The 16,471-nt window shown below is 36.6% G+C and overlaps 1 long non-coding RNA gene across 2 annotated transcripts in view; it reads left to right on the plus strand.

Moving 5' to 3' along the window:
- The window catches only part of LOC114690207, an 81,740-nt gene that overhangs the window by 18,430 nt on the left and 46,839 nt on the right, over positions 1-16,471 (plus strand). The window contains exons 3-4 of one of the 2 annotated variants that reach the window (XR_003734052.2): positions 11,296-11,386; positions 16,382-16,447. This is a non-coding gene — a long non-coding RNA (uncharacterized LOC114690207). The remainder of the gene's footprint in view (positions 1-11,295; positions 11,387-16,381; positions 16,448-16,471) is intronic. The other variant, XR_003734066.2, reaches the window with a different exon arrangement.

Below are 16,471 nucleotides of genomic sequence, written 5' to 3' on the forward strand. Positions count from 1 at the left end.
CTCCTCAGGCTTTGGCTATCCAGACTTTCCTGCATTGATGGACTATATTCTCAAATTCTGAGCCACATGTAAATTCTTCCTCCCTTTAGCTGTAGTCAGGATATTGTTGTAGCAAGGAGAAAATTAACTGATGTACTTGGAATTAAACAATTTATTTTTAAATAAATGTGCCCAAATTGATATCTGTGTTGTTCTTATTAAAAGCAATAGTGACAGTGAGATACCCTTCACACTCTTTGTCATGAATTAAGAGATGAAAGTGTGTTAGTACAATGAACATTTTTATTTACTTCTTAAAAGTTTCTTGAAATTACAAGACATTTGTATTTAACACTGCTGTATTTATTTGCTTTAATGAGTCTGGTTAGAAACAATACCCTGGAACACTGGAAGAGCTTTTGTTGTTTCCTTCTCCCCTACTAGAATATTGACATTGTCATTCTTAGTGTTCAAACTCTGAAGGATCTTCTGATAGCTCGAAGCAGAGCCAGGCAGATCTCTGTGAGTTCGAGGCCAGCCTGGGCTACCAAGTGAGTCCCAGGAAAGGCGCAAAGCTACACAGAGAAACCCTGTCTCAAAAAACCAAAAAAAAAAAAAGATATTGACATAAATAATCTAATACATAGAACAATTCTCAGGATAAATAATTATACAGCACACAACATCAAATGGTATATATAGCCTTCATTTTTTAATAAGATAGAGTCAAAGAACAAAATGTCAAAACTGCATATATATATATATATATATATATATATATATATATATATTATATAAGTTTCCCTTATTTTGCAAGAATTTCAGTCATTGGACTAAGGTCCACCCTGATCCAAGATAATTGTGTGTTAGTTTCATTAAATTTTTAAAGTTATCACTTCCAAATGTAGTCACATTCATAAGAATTAAATGTTGAGCCTTCAGTGTAGCATTGAGGGAAAGACAATCCACCTCCCAGCAATTACCATGCAAGAGCTTAGTCTCTATGGGTTTTTGAGACTATTTTTCAAGGGAAGTAGAAATTCAGCTTCTATTTATCCAATGGGATCAAACGTAGGATCTTATACATGCTAAGCAAGTACTCTAATGCAGAGCTATGTGCCTATCCATATTTTATGTTAAATACCAAAATCTGTAAGATGAATATATATCATAATTCTGCATGTTTAATACTTTTCCTTTCATAGGCAAAGAGGGGCTGACATCGCTCAATGGTTGAGTGCCTAGCTACATGCTCAAGGACAAAGGCTCAATTCCAAGCACTCCCCACACATACCAACAAAAGAATGCAAAGTAGGGTGTGCCCTAACACTAAGTACCAGGTAACTTCATGGATCAGAGGGAAATGTGGTTGGTTATATAATAGTGACTGAAGTGGTAGAAAGGAGAATGGAAAAATGGGGCAGATGAGGAGCATGAGATTATAATTATTTGAAAGAAAAAGTGATGAGTTAAAAGTGGTTGTTGTACTACAAGCAGCAGAAGATCATCAGCATACAGGATGTGCATAATGATGTTCTAGGCAAAAGTTCAAGTCAGTTTTCACAAGCAGTATGTAAACTTGCATCCAAGGACTCATTTGTATGGGTAAATGAGTTTATGCATCACTGAAATTAATGTACTCCTTCATAGATTAGACTTCTGGGGTATAACACCTGCTGGATATTTAGTAGACATTTTAACATTGTTGATATGTATGCCAAAGGTGTACTTAACATCTATTCTGACATATTTTTGGAAAATGAATACAAAATATTTTCTATCTCTGATGATCTTAAGCTTTCCAAGCTTCTGCATTCAGATTTGGCAGGCAATGTTAATTGCATTTTCAAAATCCACGTGCCCTTCTTGAAGCCAAGTGCACAGCTAACTCCACTTCAGGTGATTCCTAAGAATATCCTACCAGAGGACTGATACATGCTTGAATGGCTCAACAACATGTATGCTTTCCTCCCATTGCTCTCTTCATCCCTCCATCCCTTCTTTCTTTCTATGCCTCCCTCCCCTTGTCCCTCTATATCTCCCTCCCCTCATCCTATCCTTTCCCTCCTTCCCTCTCTGCCTTTCCTTCAATTCTTTCCTGCATTTATCTATTCATATTGTTACTAGTAACTGGCCCTGTTCTAAAAACTGGAGAGTGCCTCAATTAAAATCAAATGAACAAGATCAGGCCATTTCTTAAAGGGGTATGTCTAGTGTAAGATACAGTCTGAAGCAAACTGGTTTAAGAGAATATAAAAGCATATAAATTTTATAATGACAGCAATGAAGAGCAAGGTGAAACTCTCTACATATAGTACCTGGGTGGCTTTCCAGAAAAGGAAATTATATATATCATGAAAGATGCATAGGAAATAGCCAGATAAAATATGTATGAAGGGCTTAATAAAAAGGCAGACTAAAATGTTCAGGAATCATTAGGAAACTGAGACAGTCCAGGAAGAAGCAAATGATTTGCTATGGCTTCTCACTTGTGAGTTACTGTTAAGGCAAACTAGGATCTTGATTTCGGAACTTAAACAGCACCTGTTATGAGTTTGGATTTAGTATTAATGACAATTGTAATCTATAAGCAAGAGAAAATAAATGGGTCTTGCTATAAAACTACAGGAGCAGAAGCAAGGAGCAAGCATTGAATGTTTAGCAAACCATGTTTTGGGGCTTCTCAGTGGTAAAGCATTTGCTTAGTGTGCCTGAGGTCCTATGCTCCATATTCATCACTGAAAACACTACTTTAGCAAAACAGTCAAAAGACCTTATTCAGGGGATTATTGAAGTAACCCGATAAGGTACTTCATCAACGTCACAACAGTGGAGAGGAGAAAAGAAATACATAAAAGTTGAAGGAAAGCCAAGGGAGAGACTTAAGAGCCTGAGTGTGAAGCTCCTGAGATGAGAAAGGATTTGAACAGTCAGAGGGAGCAGAGGCTTTAAGCATGATGACTGCACATGGGCACCACTGAGCCATGACTTCAGTTCCTAAGACTCAGAGTATGGGAAAGGATTTCTATAGTGGGCCAAGGAGCTGAGAGCTGGGCATTGAAAACCGATGGTCCTGGACTGTGAGAACACATACAGTCCAGTAGCTAAGCAGTGACTTGGAGTGGCCCCGAAAAGAGCCAAAGTATTAAGACAGCTGAAGATCAGTGAGACAGATATGAAGGCCCACTGTATGTAAAGACTTGCCTTGAGCTCAGGCACTCTTTCAGTACACACACACACACACACACACACACACACACACACACCTCACAACTCTATTTCTGTCCTTTCTTTCCTTATTCTACTGTAAATCACAGCTTTACAGTTAGGAAAGACATTTTTTGAAATCTTTTAGGTATATGATATTAACCAAAATTATGAATTCTTAGTCTTGTCTTCTAACCATAACATCAAATTATATAAGAAAAGGAAATATTTGTGAAAAGACTCCAAATTTACCTCTCCCCTTGTCCCTCTATTTTCCTGTCTCTTACTGCTCTTTTTGCAAACCTCTCTGTTTGCTCTCTTTCTTCCTCCCACCCTCCTTCCTGCCTTTGTATTCCTTGACTAAAGCAGTCTTCTTCAGTTCAAAATGAGGAGAAACAGCTCCACGAATCTAAGATATGGCATTACTACAGTAGCTAACAAAACTTTGCTCACACTGTGTGCAATGGCATTATTGCCATAAGGTTCCTCATCTGGTCAGGAAGGAGAAAAGCAGGTCACTGGCGTCCTATGTCCTTAGGGTCACAGTAGCAAAGGCAAATATAGCTAGCACCAAGGAAGACAGATTCACACACAGTGCATGATTTAATTTTTCTTTAATGTCTTTATGAGAAATGCAATTTGATAGCAGCTATGCTAGGAGGTGCAGATGGTGAGTTTCAGCAGACCACATTACCTGCAGCAACAGAGTCCAGCTTGCCTGGGACAGCTGTAATTGGCTTCTTCCATCCTCTTTGGAGCTGGAGTAAAAACCGTACTGAGTCCTTAGTGTTGTTGCAAGACAAATGGAATGGTTTGCTTTTCATTTATTACTTGTGACAGGGAACTGAAGAAGGAAGAACTGGCCTAAATTCGTGAGAGACAGCAATTCTGAAAGAAGGTCTCGCATCCCAGGAGAACAAGCAGCCATGGAGGTGTGCATAATTCCAAGACCATTTTGTAGTTATGTCAAGTGTTTGACAAGAGTCAAATGCTAAAATTCTGTTAATTGGTCAGTTAAATGTCTACACTCCCTGCAATTTTTTCAGATGGCTCCATGAATATAGAGCAACTACATGAACACATGGCATGTCTAAAGCCTGCTTTCCTCCAAAGCTTTCGTTCCTGGCATGGGGATTTAATTAAAATTGAATATGCTGGCCGGTTCATTGCCTGTTAAGGCTTGTGGCCAGCCCTTGCTATCAGATCTCAGAGTTGTGACAGCTTTTCACCGATGATGCTGGCTGCTCACACAAGGGCTGAACAAATAGGAATGGATTAGATTAATTCTTTTACCCTTCACTCATACCTGGCTATGTAAAAGCCCAAACAGTCATTTTTTTTAATTGCAAATATAAAAAGCTACGTTAAATTTTAGGCTTCCTTCCCACCTGGATTCTAAAGATGGGGATGAGAAAAGCACAGCCTTATGAAACTAGAGAATTTGGGGGGTGTCTGGTGGGAAATAAGGCCTTGCTAACATGTTTTGACAGAACTTAGCACTTGACATTTGAATCCCAAAAGTTAGTGTAGATTTCTGTGGGGAAAATGTTTGTATGCTTACATCAGAGACTCCAACTTTTTGCCTCCCAATGTTAAAAGCTTTCTTTGCCCAACAGCTTTCCTGTAATTTTATATATAAAGTTGGAAGTACAAAACTCTCGACCACCAAAGGATGACTCTGCTTACTGTAATTTTCTGGAGTCCATTTGATGTTTAATTCCATTAATATCTGTTTAATATTTAATGAGGGACTCAATAGGGTACATGACATTCATCATCCTCTATCCCACTGGATCTACAAATTTGGATCAAATCAGGAGAATAAATGGATCCCAACAGAAAAGACAAAATAATACACCATTTTTCTAAATACAGCCTTCTCCCATGAGAACGTTCGCTGTTAGGAGTCCAACACCATTAGCAGAAGTCTGACAAGACATTATTGATGCCTGCAAAACAAAAATAAATCTAAAACTTTAATCTGTTATTAATTTGGATTTTCATCTTGTGATGTAATACCTGTTCAGTTTGGTTTACTTCAATTAAATAGTTAGCCATTATTTTCTGCTATACATAGACAGCTATGTGTTGTGGATGGAAATATTAAGAAACATGTCAAATACACTTCTTAGGAAACACCACTTCAATTACTAAAACCTGACTTGGCATTATTAGACAGCCAAATAGCCTACCAGAGTCTTGGAATCTTAAGATCCACATAAATAATGACATGTATAGAAGCTTAAAATTCTTTTGTACTATGGCTAATAAATTTTTTTTTTTTAGCTAAAGAGCTGCTAGAAATAGCCCTTCAGAAAATATACATGAGGAGCATGGGGCATTGCTAGTCAGTTACAGTCTAGCCATAAGATTCTGGGATATAATGGGAAAGACACCAAAGAGGACATGGATCATGTCCCTTTTTTTGTTTCTAAATTCTAGTATGTAATAGATAATTAATGATTGTTGAACAGGCCAGTGATTGAGAGAAAGCTGAATAAAGTTCTAGATGTGGTTGTAGAGACAGAGTATTAAGTTCCTAAATCAGACCATACTCCTGTTTTCATTACCATAAATTTAGCAAATTTCTTAATCTCTCTAAAGCATCAGTTTGCTCAATTGTGTATGGAAATAAACTGTAGCAAAGGAGAGAGTGTGTTTAAATCCTATAAACGTACCTGTCAAGGAAGCCAACTGGAATTACTTTCTGTGGACCTTGGTGGTAATTGATTATGAATGCATAATGTAGGGGGTTTGGTGGTTTTTTTTACTTCCTTTGATTTTTTTTAGACAACAGACACCACATCCAAAACTCCAAATTACTTCTTTTAAAGTAGAAATGGCTTTAGCTTAAGGAAGTGGGCAGGTGATCCAAGACATTTATCATGTAGCCAGAATGGGAAACCAGGGGAAGAACACTCAAAACAGTTCTTCTTAAAAGTGTCACCTCTTCATTAAAGCCAGACAAGACTTCCATGAGATAGATTTTGGCTGTGTATGCGTCTCCCTCTGAGTATGTTGGGGTGTTTCAGTTTCATGCCCTTTCCTGTTGCAGGTTCCTTTACTTCCTTCCTTGTGCTTTGTTCATTATAACCGAACCATAGAGACAGTTATTAATCAGCTCGTTTATTTCCCCCTAAAAGTTAATTCTGAGCAAGAGCTGAGTACTCCTGAGTCTTTATTATGGTACCAGAATCTAACAATTTCCGTTTGATGACTCAGGTACCTAAAGACTGGGACTTCTCACATTTCCCTCTTTCTTCTTTCAGCCTGGAGATGTGCTGCTATAGTCTTTTAGTAAGAATTTCCTTGTCTGACTTGCAGACGATACATTATGGGGCTTGGATTTCTATATGCTCCCTAAGACTTCATTCTGACTGAGCTGCTGTGTTTTATTTTGCTGCTTGTATCTGAGACTCTATGGTAGAATGTTTGCTGTGTGCCATGAATTCAGATGTTAATAATCATCTTGTCAAAATTAACATGTAAATTAAACACATTTGTGGGATTCACTTCCTGAAGGATTTTCAGGTGATTATGTGTATGAAGAAAATAATTTATTTTGTAAACTCTATATCACACACTTGCTTAGAAGTAGCAGCATACTTTTGCGAGAGTTACAAATATGCTAAATCACATGTGCAACATTTTAGTATTTGAATGGAAAGTATGAACTTTCTTAAACACATTGACAACCGATCTTAGAACTACTCTTCTGTCGCTGAATTTTTTACTTTCTTCCTGTGTGTCATTTACTATAACTAGGCTAAAGAGACTGCTAGTTAATCTTCTAGGCATTTACTTTCTCCTGAAGATCATTTTTATTCTATCAATTTCCTTTACCCCTTATGTTTTATACGTGAGTGTTTTACTCTGAAACCTCTCTTCTAAAACACGAGCAAACAGTAGAGTTGTCTTCTCTAGCACAGGCCTCTTTCCCATATTTTTGAAGCAGGACTTGCTATGTTGAGGACATTTTGGCCTCTTCACCGACTGTAACATGATCTCTATGCTACAGTCTCTGGTTTTGTCTCCAGGCCACCTACTGTGCTCTCTTAGCATTCTTTGGTTAGAGGCCAAACTAGGTAGAATCTGAACACAAGCATCCACATCCTCTCTTACCTAATCCTTGGGACATCCCCACTCATTTTACTTGCTCATCCATAGAGAAACGTTACACTGGTTGATTTTCCTTCTTGTCAGGGAATGTATGCTTTGTGTCAGGGAAACACGCATACAGATGTTTGACTACATAGGCATAACCTACAGACAGGAATGATGGCATTCATTTGAGCTGTTACTTTGTGGTCTTGTGAAAATTCTCTCCTCTGTTAGTGATAGATCTAATTTAAGTTTTCTTTCTTTCCTTCTTTCTCTCTTTCTCTCTCTCTCTCTTTCTTTCTTCTTTCCTTTTTCCCTCCCTCCCTCCCTCTTTCCCTCTCTCTCTTTTATTCTCTCTCTCTCCCTTCTTTTCTTCTTCTTCTTCTTCTTCTTCTTCTTCTTCTTCTTCTTCTTCTCTCTCTTTCTTTCTTTTTTATTTATTTTATTACATATAATTTGTTAAATGGTTAGGAATAAAATGTATCCTTATGGACCAGTGGACTGGGACTAACTAACTCCAGATTTGTAAACTAAGTATCAAAACTAATGACATTCATACATTTCCTCCCTTCAGTAAAAATGAGATGCTGGGCACTACATGGGTCCACAGAGAAGCTCTCAAATTCTGGAGTAATATCTAGTAGCGAGTTTCAGGTAACATATTGTCAGTTCAGTTATCGAGGAGGACCGATTTATAGTACCAGTCTGATCCACATGAATATTGTTGCTTTGTGTTTTCTTCGTAATGATAATGGACATCTTAATGCTTACTATAAACCAGGCACCGTGCTAAGAGCTTTGCATAAAGTAACTCTAATCCTCTTATTAAACAGAGAGGAAAGGGGTGTGTTATAGTTTTGTTGTTTTAGCTATGCTATGTCATAGTCCTGGTAAAACCAAAGATCATGCCCTTTACTGTACCACATTGTCCTGAAATCCTTTCCTGAGAAGTATGCTGAATCCTTTAAGGGTGTTAGGTTTTAGTGAGCATTCAAAAAGCAATAGAATCTTGTCCAATGTTCATTGTGACATAGGGAAAAAAACAAAGACAAAAACCTTTGGTGTTAAAACTAGATTAAGTTTTTTCTCTTCTGTCAGTTTAGATTTCTATATTTTGGCTCACAAAATAAAGATAATTAGTCTATTTTCTTCCCCGTTTCTACAGTAAGAGAATTTTTGAGAGCCAGATGCACTATGTGGAGAAGCTTGCTAAAAATGCAAAGCACTGATTTATACAGACTATGTACACACACTGACTCAGTTAGCTCTAATACAAAAATACACCACAGTATATAAGAATAACTCATATGAGATATCCATATTATATTGACACATACACACAACTGTGACATGTGGAAAAGTCTCAAATGAGAAACTCTGAAAATAGAAATAGTGGATAAGAGAAGTCAACACTAGAGTTTCACAATTCATTCACCAAAGCATAATGAATTGGACACATTTGAACAGGGAGAGACCAAGTGATATTTTACAATATTATTTCCTTAAAAATGGTATTTCAGGTAATATAATGGAATTACCAGACTTTGAAAAATATACCAGTTAACACATGACTTCATTGTAATCTACATTATAATACAGACAGATGAACTAAACATAAAGGCAAGAAATTTAAAAAAATAATAAAAAACTTTAGTTTTGGAAGTCTTAGCTTGGAAATGATTGGAACTCAACCCAGGGCATGAACAAGAGCTACACAATTCAAATAATTTATCATGATATATATTCGTGTTGGTTTATTTGTTCTTTCCTTAAAAAAATGTTAAATTGATAACTAAGTTGAGTTTTTTACCAAAATCTATTCTTATCCTTAAAAAGCACTTGGAGTATTCAAGGTGGTATTTCAAAACTTAAAAGTTGGTTTTTGTTCCATTCACATTTTCTTCATTAAGGACATTTTGCTCTACCATTAACCATTTTATCATGAACGATTTTTAGGAATTTGTATATACTTCATTAAAAGAGTCCAGACTTAGAAATGAAAAATGTTTAAGCTATGCCTCTGTGAACATGTAAGTTTTGTGTAGATGGAACTTATCCCTTGCTTTGCTGCCTTTTGTGTACATGTACCACCAGGTGGCAGTGGGGCCACACAGAAGGTCACCAGGTAATGTCTCACATTCCAGTGTGACATGGGGAGGTGGTAGAGGTGAAAATACCACTTAGTTAATCACCACAGGCCAGATAGTTAACATGAGGATGCTCATGAAGAAAATGCCAATGAATAGGCGCTCTGCACAGCACAACATGTATGTATGACATGAACATACAAAGAAGCATTGCAGGCTAATATAGACGTAGAATAGTCTAGTAATACTGTCATTAAACTTTTTATTTGTTTGTGTTTTGAGACAGGCTGTCATTCATATTTCTGGATGACCCGCATTGACCAGGTTGACTCAAACTCACAGAGGTCTGCCCGCCTCTGCTTCCCTTGTGTTGGGGCTTGTACCACACCACCACACCAAGACTCATTGAGAATTTAGTAATCATCACATGTACAGTGCTTAAAAGAATAAGCAAATTGGAAGGTTAAAAGGGAATAAAGGTAGCCAGAGATTCGTGACCATAAAAACTACTACAAAAGTACTTACACCTAAGAATATTAAAAATCAAAGGTTCAGACACATGTCAATGCACAGATACTCAGAAGGAACATGGTATGGCTCATGCCTACAGCCTAATTTATTTCCATTATTAAGAGTGAGCCACATAAAATTAAATATTTTACCAAAATTTGTTCTTGAGCCCTAAAAACTGCTTAAAGTATTTCAAGGTAGTAATTTAGCCTAAATATTTGAGAATTGTGGACATACTAATCAATAATCTTACAAAGAATGCCAAAGCAAATGGAAAGAGTTGGAAGCCCAGAGGCCACGCTAAAGCAATGTATTAAATGATTAGTACACGTGTATAAATATACTGAGAGAAAAAGGAATAAGCATACTATAGGAAAGTTCCCAGCTCTCTAACCTTCCAGCCATCTGACATTCATGTGAGAATCTACTTAGAGATTATGCTTCCTTATCATTCACCCAAATTCCTTTTCATCACATCTCAGCTCAATCAATACTTCTGTTTTCAAACATTTGCCTTTCTTCTCAGATTAAGTTAAATCACTAAGTTATAGGCTCTTCTAATGCTGTCATGCTTAATCAATCCAATTATTATCTGAATAAGCTCTTGGTTAATTACTTGTTTCTGTCACTATACCTTAAACTCAATATGATAGAAAGTATTTCTTGTTTTGGTTGACATTCACACCCTAGAGAATCATATCAGCTAAGATGTTTCACACACACACACACACACACACACACACACACACACTGAATAAATGTTTAGTCACTTACAATACAAAGTACAAATTGTAACAGATACTTTTTGGGGGGAACAAACATATGTAGTTGATATATCATTATTAGATCAAGAGGAAATCTGCAGTATTCCCTTCCTATCCAGTTAACCAAACTTTGAACAATTAAATATCATTTGTAAAGGAAAAGTAATTTCTGCGTGATAGAACCCATGGCCTATGCAGACACTCTACCAATTGAACTGTAACCCCAGACCCTGAAGCTCACTTTGTATGTACAGGAACTTATGGCATAAGCAGTTGCTGTCTTATTTCCACATAGTTTCAACTTTTAGATCTTTTTAACCTGGAGTAAAAGGCTGGATATCTGTGTTTTCCATCTCACACTGAAGTTATGTGAATATAGTGTGTTTATGTGTGTAAATGAGCCTAGCTTTTAGTAACAGATTCTAATTTCATATTTACCTGTGCTTAATTATTCTGTCTTTGAAAATTTAATAATTACACATCCAAGTACTACTGTCAAATTACCAACTTTTATGTATTTGGGGTCTCAATTGTGATGTGCATATTTGAATATATGTTTATAATTGTTATGTATTCCTAATGGATTCTTTTATCTTCATCGTTTTTACTAATATTCTCTGTTTTAAAGTTGGTATCTCTGATTTTAGTGTAATCATTCTGGCTGTTTCGTGGTTGCTGTCTACATGATATAGCTTCATCTGTCCTTCCTGTCTCCACACATCGTGACTCACTCTGAAGGTAAATTGTGTTTCTTGTCTGCATTCTATTTTAAGGAATTTTTTCATATAGTCTCTAAATCATTCAATCATCTCATTAATATTATATAGCTTATTTTTTTAGATCCAAATGACTGCCTAGACATTTGGATTTACACCTGCCACATCACTTCTGTCTTCTCAGTTTAGGACTATTTGTTCATTTGTTCTTCTCTTCTTTCTTGACAATTCTTGTTTGCATTAAAATTTTCTTATATGACATCTTAATTCACTGAGTTATACTTTTACTGTATTTCCAACACTATTTTCTTTTTGCTTATAATTTGCATTTAACTCATAACAGCACCCTTTCGTTCTTTAGTAAAGAGAAGTATGAGGTATGGTACAGAAATACCATTCCTATGTGCTCGATTTCATCTTTGTCATGTTGTCATACATATCACAATGGCATACACTATGGTTGTGATAACGAGCTGTTATAAGTTACTTTATATAATTTTGTATCTTCATAAAACCACTAAAAAGAAAAGGCTATCCAGTTCACACTTTACACACATTTGACATTTTTGACTCTTGTCTTTTTTTATAGTAGATCCATGTCTGCATTTGTTGTCACTTCTTTTTGTACTCTGAATCTTCCCCTCTTTGCATTAATTATGAATGTAGCACATGTCAAATTGTATAGATCCAAATTTAATTACATAAACATTATTTCATGTACTTGTTTTTGATATCAGTCAAGAGATTGGAGGAGGCACCCTCCAGGGTTTTACTTTGTAGTCATCTGGGATGACATAATGTAGAAGCCTCTTGCATTATCTCTTTTCTGGATTCCTTTTCTATTAAACTGCTGGGTTTTATTGGCAATATGCCAACTGTGTGGCTACACTAATTGCCAGGTGATTGCTAAACAGTTTTCAACAATGCCCTTATGTATCAACTTCTTTTTAGTCAGATTCAATTAAATCTAGACCACTCTGGAGGGGAAGTTTTGAGGCCAGGCATTGACATTTACTCTAAAAGGCCTTTTAGCTCTTCCTTTTCCTTGACTGTCTGTTGGAAGACATCCTATAGTTCGTAATTAATGAGTTAGTAGCCTCATTTTTTAAAATTGCTTACTCTCAAAATCTTCGTTGTTTTTAAGAGTGACCTGGTGATTGTCCTTTCCTACAACTATTTCAAATAATTAAGTTTTGGGGAAGAGATTATGGAGCTAGACTTGATTTACCCAGTGACAAAATCTGTGAGTGTGGAGATTGTGGTCTGTTTTTGGAAGAATGACACCTTGAGCTCATGAGTGAGAAGCTCTAGTGAGAACATCTGGATTTATTGCCATGCATCTCTCACCATGAAACTTCTACTCAGTGAAAAAGCTGTGGTAGGAGTCACTAAGAAACCAGTATTCAGCCGGGCGGTGGTGGCGCATGCCTTTAATCCCAGCACTCAGGAGGCAGAGCCAGGCGGATCTCTGTGAGTTTGAGGCCAGCCTGGACTACCAAGTGAGTTCCAGGAAAGGCTCAAAGCTACACAGAGAAACCCTGTCTCGAAAAACCAAAAAAAAAAAAAAACCACTAAAAAGAAACCAGTATTCTCCGAGTGCCTCAACACCCTGTAAGTGGAGAAGTGGAGGCTGGATGGAGAAAGACCATAGACATCCTCTTGGCCACAGTTATACATGGACCATTTGTCACATTGAGGCAAGACTAGGACAGGAGAATTTTAGAGATTAAGAATAGTTGATTTTGTTTTAAATAATTTGCCCTTGTGGATTGTTGTGAGGGAGTGAGTCTATGTCACTAATGACATTTTAAAGGAGTAGTCGAATTCCATGAGGTCCTCACTTTAATAATTTTTACTGCTCTCTTTTAAATTCATCAGTTCCATTTTCACAATAGTACCTAATTGTTAATCTTGTTATCTGTTGGCATTTTCATTTCCAATATTAAAGTTTTCATTTCTGAAATTTCCTTATTGTCTCCATAATTTTTACTTCTCTGAAAAGTGCACTGTACAGTTTGACTTGATCTAGCTTTATCTTGAACATATTTACTATGGTTGTTACAAAGGTTCTGTTCAAATGCAGATAGTTGACCTCCATTTTTATTGATCATTTTTATTTGATTATTTCTTAATTTCTTCTTCTTTTTTATATGATGAAATCTGTTACTTTAATGCTGGAGGTTGTAGATTATGTATTCTTCATTTTGAATAGTACAGTGACATTGCTTTATGTGTATTTCTTTCCATCTTGTTTTCTTTTTCACGATGTCTAAAGTAAGGTGTCATAAAAAGATACCTGACTAATATACCACATGGCTGTGTAAGTTAAAATTCCATATTCCTGGGAATAGAGCATTCGCAGCACAGGAGTCACATCTTTGGAGATGCTAAAGGAATTATATTCAGTTACATGGAGTTCATCCTTGAATACATGCTCTAAATACACATTAGAGAAAATGATAAGTCTCCTACAAACAAGAAATCCACATATTCCCAGAGCACTTTGTAAATGTATATTTTGAGATTCGGCTTCCTGACTGATTATCATCTGTAATCAACAGGGATTAGGTTTTCCTCTCCAATTTCTTCCACATAAAGAAACAGTTTTAACAGCCAGCCAATTCCCTACAGCAAAAATGCTGAGTCACTTGAGACTCTTTCATGAACTTCCAGTTTTCCAAATCCAGGTTCATCCTAATTTCACCTTTGTTCTCCATGCACATTGCCAATATCCTATGCAATGCCATTTCTTACATGGACCAATATGTTACTCCCCAGTCATTCTTGTTACTTTTTATCTTCCCATTTACCACAGAACAGCCAGAATAATGTTTAAATGATGTCATATCTTAAACCTTTTCAGTGTTATTAATCCCAGATGAGAGGAGAAAGACCAGTGACCCAAGTCATCATGGCCAAATTAATTAAAGCAAGCTTTTTAATCCATGTCCATGGACTGTTTCTCCTTAAAGGAAGAGCTCAAGAAATCATCACTGAACATGGGAGAAATAAGGCTTTTATAATTCAGGAGTAGGGGATTTCAAAATGGGGGATTTGGCAAGCAAGTAGGCATGGTTACAGAAGCAGAACATGTAAGAACAAGTTGGGCATAACAACCTCCTGAAACAAAGATATAGCTGTAAGGTTAGTCTTAATTTTTTTAAACAAAGGTGTGGTTACCATTCCCTGGAACAAGCATTAAAGGACCATTTATAGCTAAGGTTACTGTGGGATATAACCCAATCCTTGAGAAACAGAGATTTAATAAGAAACATGAATGAACCTAATTTGTCTCTTCTATAAAATGGCTTTCAAGTCTAAGATAGAGGCAGGCTATCTTTTAATTACATTAAGAATATATCCAGAGCCCACCCCTGAGCCAGTAAAATTCTAAATCCCACCAAACTTTTTCCTTCATTCTACTTCACTTCACTCTTCCCTTTCCCATCAGGCTTCAGGTCTATTGAGTATTCATTTTCCTGTTTATTTGCTTATCAAATACAGTAAACCTCTTGCTATTCTGGGGCCTCTATATTGTTGTTTCTTCAATCTGGAATACTCTTCCCTAGAAATTAAGTTTATTTTTACTAAGCTGGTTGAATTGATTTTCTCTTGCTGCCATGACTTGGGGGCTTAAAACAAATACAATTGCATTATCTTAAAGATCCATGGGTTAGATGTTTACCACACCATAGGCTTGTCATGAGGGAAATCAAAGTATCTGCAGGCAGGCTGTTTTCCTTTATGAAGTACTAAGGGTAGGTCAGTTTTCTGGTTCTTTGAGGTATTGGGCAACTTTAGATATTGATTTGAAGAATCCATATTGCTGCTAGCCATATAAAGGGTGATAGTCTCAGCTTCTAAGTGTCACTCTAACTTAGGAAATGGCTCTCTTCCTTCTTCATCATCGGAAATGGCAGGAAATTGCTGTTGATGCCATGTATCATATCTTTGGCCTATCATTCTCCCCTCTTCTATGTTTAAGGATTTCTCCTAGGAGACTGGGTCCCATGCAAATTCAGGTTATTCTCTGTTTGCAGAAAGATTGCACCCCATTGAGATGATGAAATAAAAGCCGAGTAAATAATTGATGTAAGACATTTCAGAATTAATGACAACTTCCATGTTCCTTTTCTCTTTCTTTCTTTCTTTCTTTTTTTCCCTGAGACAGGGTTTCTCTGTGTAGCTTTACGCCTTTCCTGGAACTCACTCTGTAGACCAGGCTGGCTTCCATCTCACAAAGATCCGCCTGCCTCTGCCTCCTGAGTGCTGGGATTAAAGGCGTGTGCCACTACCTCCCGGCCCATGTCCCTTTTCTAATAGCTTGTAATTTATTCCATAATATCCAAGCTCAGGCCTGGGGAACCTTACACTAACTATCACATTGACTGATCCACTTATTTCATTTATTTGTTTATCATCTAAAATATTTTTATTCAATATATTTTGATCATGTAGCTCCCTTCCTTCAACTCCTCCTAGATCCTGCCCAATCTAACCTACTACTTGTTCTCTCGACAAAAACAAACACACCCCCAAATAAAAATCAAAACAAGCAAACAACAAACAAATCAGTCTAAAATGCCAAAACAAAAGGCCCACAACACAACAAAACAAAATGAAAGAACAGCAACAACAAAAGTCATAAAGCTCATTATCTGAAGCTTACTACCTGAATACTGGCAGGAGATATTATGTCTATAACAAAACTGCCTTACTCATGTCAACAATCCTTCATTACATTGCCACAGTGTATTTCTTTCAAAGGGTTTCCTACTGCCTGAAATTTATGTGTAATTTGATCCCTTACTATTATTATCTTATTCCCTTACAATATGACCTTCAGGAGGATAGCAAAGCTTTTTTATTTTTATTTTATTTATTTATTTTTATTTTTACTTACTCCCATTCTTATTGCCTAAAACAGTGCCTGGTATAGATAACAGCTCAGTAAGCCATCCTAATAGAATATATGAGTGAAAGAATCATTCTGTTTACTTGTCATTTTTTTTTTCAGACTCCAGAACTGCTTTGATGGAAACAACCTCTTGATATCATGATGAGACTTCGATGAGTATTAAATGTACTTCCTACCTCTTTTCCCTTC

Source organism: Peromyscus leucopus, chromosome 4, assembly GCF_004664715.2.
Source record: "Peromyscus leucopus breed LL Stock chromosome 4, UCI_PerLeu_2.1, whole genome shotgun sequence".
In the NCBI taxonomy this organism is placed as follows: domain Eukaryota; kingdom Metazoa; phylum Chordata; class Mammalia; order Rodentia; family Cricetidae; genus Peromyscus; species Peromyscus leucopus.